The sequence below is a fragment of the Ailuropoda melanoleuca genome, chromosome 14 (assembly GCF_002007445.2).
Source record: "Ailuropoda melanoleuca isolate Jingjing chromosome 14, ASM200744v2, whole genome shotgun sequence".
Taxonomy (NCBI): Eukaryota; Metazoa; Chordata; class Mammalia; order Carnivora; family Ursidae; genus Ailuropoda; species Ailuropoda melanoleuca.
Window position 1 is genome coordinate 86,685,061 of NC_048231.1, and position 8,215 is coordinate 86,693,275.

General features: G+C 41.6%; 1 protein-coding gene across 2 annotated transcripts in view; it reads right to left on the reverse strand.

Moving 5' to 3' along the window:
* Positions 1-2,324, reverse strand: part of CCDC68 (coiled-coil domain containing 68) — a 49,229-nt gene extending 46,905 nt beyond the window's left edge. For both annotated transcript variants that reach the window (XM_034642377.1, XM_034642376.1), the window contains exon 1: positions 2,237-2,324. The gene's annotated coding sequence lies outside the window, so the exon portion shown is untranslated. The remainder of the gene's footprint in view (positions 1-2,236) is intronic.
* Positions 2,325-8,215: the final 5,891 nt, after the last annotated feature.

Here is an 8,215-nt window from a genome sequence, read left to right on the forward strand (position 1 = left end):
TAAGTTTTTATTTAATTTGCATGAAATTGATATTTCGCTATTTCAGGCTTCACATCTCAATTTTTGGTAATATTTAACCCTGACCATGTAATTCCCAAATTCTTCTCCAATCGAAGCAAAAGATAAAAACACTGACCTGAATAATACAGAAGTTCCTTTACAATTGTTAGAGTTGACTATTTAAATTGGTGAAAGTGGATACTGATTTGAAGATAATCGAGTTTCAGTCACTGTCAACTGATCGATGATCACTGATGTGGTTCCTATCTATGATCTCGAGGTGTCCCGGAGGACTCCAGCATTGTGCACGTTCCATGAGGACAGGACTGTGACTTATTTACACAGAGCTGTATCCATCCCTCCCTCCAATTCGAACTCAGAACCAAGTGCCCTGCCTAACAGATGCTCAACCAGTGTATAAATGGGCCCACAAATCCACACACACACCATGTATTTTCTAAAACTTGATGTGCACACACTCTTGCTTTTGCTCTCCAAACCCATGTAGCTAGCTGTTTTCATGCTTAGTAAAATGCAAATTCACTTAAACATGTTATGAAGTTGATAGTAACATTTTGCCATTATGAATTTATTTTCTATTGATAAATGGCCTATAATTTTGATATAAATATCTCAGTTCAAAAGATTCAAAACGAAGACTTTGAAAGACTTTTAGATTCCCTTCAAAACCTTCAGTTCTTTCCTTTTTCAGTCAAGATACCCAAAAAATAAAAAAACGCCTAATTTTTCAGCTTCAGCCAGAATTTGGATGACAACTCAAGCCCACTGTCCAGCACATTGTAAATCAATCAGCTAACAAATAACGTGCCTGTTATTAATTCACAAAATCATGAAGGGGGTGATATAACTGAAATAGTGTCTGTATTTCTTTCAAAAGTCTCTTTTTCATCAGTGCAGGTTTAGTTACCAAATTTATTTAGCAAATCACAAAGATAGGAACCTTAAGAAATTTGCAGGAAGTGTAAGCTGTTTTCATTCTTTCTGTAAGGAGCGAAGGAGCCAAGAGGGTATATCCTGCCTTAGGCGCAAATTCCTGTGTCAGGGACCATCACTCTAAAACCCTCCGTGTGGGGGGAGAGGGTGGGGGACAGGCCAGTAACAGGAAACAAAGCACCAATTGTGTCTGCCAGGGTACCTGAGACTCTGACTCAGATCATATTTCTGAAAAACCAGACTTCTGCAGAACTGAATATTTAATAGCACTAGGTAAAATCAAAAGGGCAGATTATCTTTTCCTTATTGCAAACGCAGAATAATTCCCTTTGATGCTTCATCTAGTCTATATATACAAAGATAGTAAAGAAAATTTTTATTCCTAAAAAAAAAAAAAAAAAAAACGACTATGGTATAAAAACAGACACAGCTCAGTTATGTTTGAGGCTAATTGTTTCTTTTGATCCTTATTTTATATATATATGTATATATTTATATATAATATATAAAATATTGTATATTTCATATATATGTTTATATATTATATATTTATATGTATTTATATATATTACATATCTATATTTCCCCCCTTTTGAAGAAGGGTGATGAATTTACAGCCATGTCTTCACTCAATCTAACTATGCTTGCACTGTCCTGTACTATATTCTTCAGTAGGATAATAACGCTCCTTTGCACAACTGCCAAGAGCTCTGTTAACCTCCATCTCTGAAATACCAGGACAGTAGAAAACTGTCAGCCAATGGGCTGTTCTCCTTTTGTGACATGAACCTGCAGCTACAGAAGCCGGCGGGAACAAATGAAGGGTAAGACAACCACCTTTATTCATTCATTTGTGCTCTTAAAAAATGCGCGCCCAGTGACCTGTCAAAGCTGCCACAAGGTGACAGCAAGTCTCCCGGTCCTCTCCGACTCGGAGACGCCCGGCAAAGGGACTGCAAAACAGTTACCTAAATAAATAACCAGAGCTGGTGTATCGGACGAAAGGAAGGTTATTCCTTCTCGGGGAGAGGCAACGCTTTCTCTTCCGAGAGGAGCAGAAACTTCTCGCCGGGGGAATCGGAAACTTCTAGCCCAGAACTCAGGAATACAGGGAGGAATATGCTCCTCACCAGGAGGCTGTTTTTGCCGTCGGTGCGCTGAGCTGCGCGGGGGGAGGGGGGGGAACCCGCCCCAAGGACCCCGGACGTCCACGCACCCTGGGGCGGGGTGGGGGGCGACCGCGCCAAGGGGCTGAGCTCGCGGGTCGCCCGGGCTCGCCTACCTTAAAGCGCGCTGAGCGAGTGCGGGGTCCTGGCCTTGCGCTCCCGCCTCCCGCCACCTTCGGCTCCGCGGGGCGTGGGTGCCTCCGCCGCCGTCAGATCGGGCTCCGCCCCGTAGGGTGCGCCCGGGGCAGAGTCCGGCGCCTGGGAGACTCCGGGGAGGAGCCCGCGCTCCCGCCGCGCCGGACGCACACGCCCTGCTCCACGCACCCCAGTCCCGAACACTGAGCTGTCGGTGGAGTGATACAAACGGGGAAGTTTTTGAAGAAGGTCCTGTTCGCACTCTCGGTTCATGAACTTTTGTCTCTGTTGTTTATAATAAAACTTTTTATTTTGGAGTAATTTTAGATGTAAGAAAAAGGTGCAAAGTTAGTACAGGGCTCCCTAAACCCTTCAGCCGGTGCCCTAATATTCGCATCCTACTTCTGTCTGTGTGCACGTACACGTGTGCATGGTACATTTGTCAAAACTAAGAAATTAGCATTGGTCCCTTACTATTAACTAAACTCAACTTTATACAGATTTCACTAGTTTTCCGCTGATATCTTTCTGTACCAGGATCCCATCCAGGGTTCCACACTGCATTTAGCGTCCTGTCTCTTAATTTCTCCTGGTCTGTTAACAGTTTAAGTCTTGTTTTTCTTGATCGTTTTATAGGATTCTGCTAAGCTATCTTGTGGATATCACTCATTTGATTTGGTCTGTTGCTTTCCTCAGGATCACACTGTGGTTATGGGTTTGGTGGAGGCAGACCACAGTGGGAAAGTGCCTTTCTCATCACAGCATCCTATCAGGGTACATGATAATAGCAACATGACTCACTGCTGGTGATATTAACCTTTATCGCTTGGTTAAAGTAGTATCTGCCAGCTTTCTCCACTGCACTGTTACTATTTTTCTTTTTCTATTCTCTTTTCTTTGGATGGGAGTCACTAAGTTCAACCCCTATCAAGAGAGGAGAGTGGGGGAATGAAACTCCACCTGGGCGTGGGAGGGGCAATCTACATAGATCATTGGAATTTGTCTGTTAGGGGGATTTATTCCTCCTCTCCCATTTATTCATCTACTGGATCATTTATCATATCAGCATGGACTCATATATATTCATTTTATACTTTGACTTATAATTCAATACCACCTTACGTATGATGTTGTTCAAATTGTTCCAGGTTTGACTCTTGGGAGCTCTTTCAGGTTGGCTCCTGTGTCCCTTTGAAAGTTCATAAACATTTAGGGGCTGGGGATAAAAACCTCACTAATTAACAGATTTAACATTTAACAGATACAGAAAACTGAAACCCCAGCCCCCTAATATCTGAGGGCTATTCTGAATCTTCCTGGGAATTCTAGGATTACTGGTTTCCAGCCTGGTTAAAAAAAAAAAAAAAAAGGCAAAAGAAATGTTTTGTCTATTTGTTTGTTTTCCTCACAGATGGATTTGTAGATTGGGACCCAACTGGAGAAGTGAAAGTTGATGTTTCTTTAGGTAAATTTTGGTTAACTAATCCTTGTGGTTCTATTAATAGATATATGTATATTTATAGACAAATCATGTTCCAAAGTTAGCCATGGATGTTTATAATTGCATTAAACATTGAAGAAATCCAGCTGTTGAGGATCCTTTGTTATGTTGTTTTGGATTCCTCCTGTTTGCATTTGCAAGCTGGTCCTGTAAACACTACATTTCCTCCTTCTGAGCTGGAATCTGGGATGCTGCCTTGCGCTCTGTGACCCTCACCTCTCTTTCTGGACTTAACCTTTCTCGGAGAAGGAAATCTACTCCATTAGTCCCAGTTTTGCCAGGTAAAACACAGGATGGGTAGCCCAGTGAGTAAATCCAGCACCACGGAGTGAAAAGATTTTCTACTTTTTAAGCATTTTTGACAAAGTTACTAAAAATAATAATACTTAGGTGTTTTCCCATTTTGGAGCACTAAATATTTTCTGTTTTGTATTTAAGTCCCACCATATCCTGGAGAAACTGACAAGATCAGAGGTGAAGGTGAGACTTCTATGCACTTTCCTGGAGGGAGACAGAGGACTTTAACTGAAACTAAACATTCTAATCAGTATCAAGTACTGACTGTATTTTATAGTTCTGCAAATGTACTGTTACCTCAATAATTTTAATAACTTTCCGGGGAGGAGTGCAGGGAACCACTCAGGATTAAGGAGAATATGGAACTATAAAATATTAGCAACCTACATAGGAAAATCCATAAACCATCCCTAAATTTACAACTCCAGTGGTATGTCTTAGGGGGTGGGAAATGAGGAAAGGGGGATCAATGTTTATGGATTTCTCTTCTACTGTAGCATTTGATTGCTATTTTTATGTCAGAATATACATAAATCATTTTAAATAGCCATATTTTCTAAAGCTGCTTTTCTTCACATTTTACCTATAGTTATCCACACTTTTAAAAAAAAGTATTGGTATTTTAGTATTATGTATTTTTTGGAATGGCTTGGGTTGTAGGGACTAGAGCACCTCAGACCACCTTCAGTGCCTCACTGAATAAATACTCTGACCCTGTGTCAGAGGTTCACTAAAAAGAAAGAATTTGGGGGGAAAAACAAAGCAACAGATGCAGTTTTGCCTCTTGGAGCACACTACACATTGTTGTTTGGGTTAAAAGTGGATCTGACTGCAAATCAAGCACCCACATTCAGAGCCTCTGTCTTGTGTCATTCAGACTGGGACTCATATTTGAAATCACTGTTGTTTATTTCTGCTTGGGGGTTATTTGCTAAAGGGAAATTGTATGTAATATATATTTTTAAATGCAAATCCTATCATGTCATTTCAGCTCTCCCCCTCCCCCAATACACACACACACACACACACACACCACCACCACCACCACCACCACCACCACCACCATTTATTAAAACACTTCACTGCCGCATCATGACCTTGGGTTTAAAGCCTAAGTGCCCCTCCTTCCTCTCCAGCCACATCACCACATTGTTTATTTGCCAGTAAGGTGAAATGGCTTGTACTGTTCCAAACCCTCTCTTGTTTCTCACTTTATATTCCTTTTTGCCCTAGTTCCCCGCACAAGCGCACCATCATCCCATAGACTAGAATGTCCTTTCCCCTCCTCTTTGCCTGGAAATTCCTGCTCACTTTATTCAGTATATACAGGGAAACTTTCCCTTGAGATCCCACACTGACTTTGAGCAACCCACTTAGGTCTTCCCATGAAATGCTCAATATATTGCATTTGTTATTGCTTTAGTTTCCGATAGCTACTGTAACAAATTACCTTGCACTTGGTTGCTTAGAAACATACATATTTATTATCCTACAGTTCTGTGGGTTAGAAGTCAGATATGGTGCTTAGGGAACTAAAATCAATACATCAGCAGGCTGTGTTCCAGTGAATCTGTTCTCTTGCCTCTTCCATCCTTTCTAGAGGCCGCCTGCATTTCTTGGTTCTTGGCCCCTTTCTCTATCTTCAAAACCAACAACACATCTCTCTCTGACTCTCCGACTCCAAATCTCCCTGTTTCACTTGCAAAAACTCTTGGGATTACATTGCATTCAACTGGATAATCCAGGATAATCTCCCCCATTTTAAGATCCTTATCTTAATTCCATCTGCAAAGTCTGTTGTGCTGTGGAAGATTACATATGCACACATCCCCCGAGATTAGGACCTGGACATCTTTGAGGGGCCATTATTCTGCCTGCCACAGTTGTGCTGCTAAATCACTTTATGATCCAAATGTTAAATTTTGTTATTAAATATTCCATCTTTTATGCCACAAAATCAAGAAGGCTTGGCATCATTATGAAGGAGGCATGCTCTCATTCTTTTTTAGTGATGCCTCTGCCTTCCTTTCTCTTTTCTCTCCCCTTCCCAGGCATTCCCATAGCTCCACCCGAAGGTGTACCTGATGTTGGAAGATTTCTCAAGTTTTTTCTCCTTCCCCATACCTACAGTCTTCCTGGGCTTTCTGGGATTTGATTGGCAAAGAGAATGCAACTGTAGAAGTTAAGGCATTTGATCTTAACAGAATTGAACACTATAGGCCCCTGAAGTCTTGCAGATTGAACTCTAAGCCAGAGAAAATGCACCACGCCTAAATGTCTCTCACCAGCTGGGGACCACAGTCTATCTACTGTATGCCAGCTGCCTTGCTGGGTATTGGGGTCAGTTGTTATAATTTTAAATTTCAATGACTTGCACTTGAAATGGGTAAGTCATCTATGCACATGGAAAATAACAATAAATACAATTACGTAGTAAATTAAAATATTCCCAAACAACAAACTATCACTGACTAGTAGGACAGCTAGTCCTACTATCACTGACTAGTAGGACAGCTAACCAGTACTAGATGACTAAGAGAGACAGTACTGACTTTAGTCAGTGCCCCAGGGAAATCCTCAAGAGGAAGTAGATTGGAACTGGGTTTTACATGTAAGTACTGATATAGGAAAGATGTTAGAGTTCGGGGCCGAAGGCCAACAAAGAATTCTTGAGGTGCAAAAAGTGATTTTACTGAAGCTTGGGGACAGGCCCCTGGGCAGAAAGAGCTGCACCGGGGTCATGAGGAGTGGCCCATTATATACTTTCAAACTGGGAGGGGATTAGGAATTGCGTGAGTCTCTAAGGAATTTTGAAAGCCAGGTTTCCAGGACCTTGAGGGGGCTAGCTATTGTTAGGGAAAGGTCATTTGTTACTGTCTAATAACACCTCAGTCATGAGACCCTTCAGATGTATATCAGTGGGTCATATGCTTGGGGGATGACTGCCACCATATATCTTGGGGGTTAGAGACAAAGGAAGTTTCCAAAGGAATTCTTATATGTTAAAGCAGACTTACAGGATCCTAGGGGTTGGGCTAAGATTGCCTTTTGCCCTTAGCAAAGTACTAACATCGAGGCAGCGGAGGCAACAGAGTTCCTAGAGGAATGTCACTCTGCCTGTTCTAAGGACTTGTCAGTGAGCTGTAGGTAGTAAGAAAATATATTTTTTCTTTTGCCTTTGTTTCCCACACCGGTGCCATGTTACATGGGAGAGCATGGGAGCTTTTTGAGCTCAGGCATGGGCAAAGGCACAAAGTCAATGTTCAGGCAGGTTTGTAAGCTACCAAGTAGACCAGTCCAGCTGCACCACAAGAAATTCATAGAAAACAAAGCAGAGGTGGGAGCAAATCATGCATAAAACACAAAAGGTTCAGGTAATAATATATTTTTCTTGTTCATCTCTTCTAAGAAAAGAAGGAAAAATCACTATGGGAAATGAAACCCTGGTTGTTGTTCTGAGTTCATTGGTAAAACACTTCACAGATATTTATGAACGATGAATGAGTGTCTGCTTGTACATACAAGTCTGTCTAAACAGGCGGATCTTTTTCTAAGGTTCCTTTCACATAATGGACACAGAAACCACAACATAACAAAGGGTAATGTTCAAGACATGTGCCTCCTGATTGAGGCGTGGCACCGACCAATCAGGAAAGCTGCCCGCCATAACGAACTGGTATGGATGAACCAACGTGACCAGCTGAAGGAGATCTTTATTTAAAACTATTATTGCTATCTTAGTATAACTAGATGTTCTTTCATTTTCTTTTAAAAATTCCCCTTGAAAGCACACAGTTGAGTATATTCCTTTGGACTCAATCAATTTCGATTGTTGTGTCTTTCCTTTCTGTGATGAGCTTGGTTTATTCTGCCTTAGCAGTAGCTAGAGTACTAAGTGGCATTTCCTTCTGTATTGTAAGGATGGGAAACCATCCAGGTCTCTAGCAAAGGCCAGATAACCTTTGGGACATATTTTCATATTCTGAGATGATAATCTAGGCCCCTGTTTTAGAGTCAAATACAAGAAGCGATGGCCAGGTTGTTTCTCAATACATGAAAAAAAAAATCTATCAGTTCTATTTCTACATAAAAGCAAATGATAGAGGGGTGCCTGGGTGGCTCAGTCGTTAAGCATCTGCCTTCCGCTCAGGGCGTGATCCTG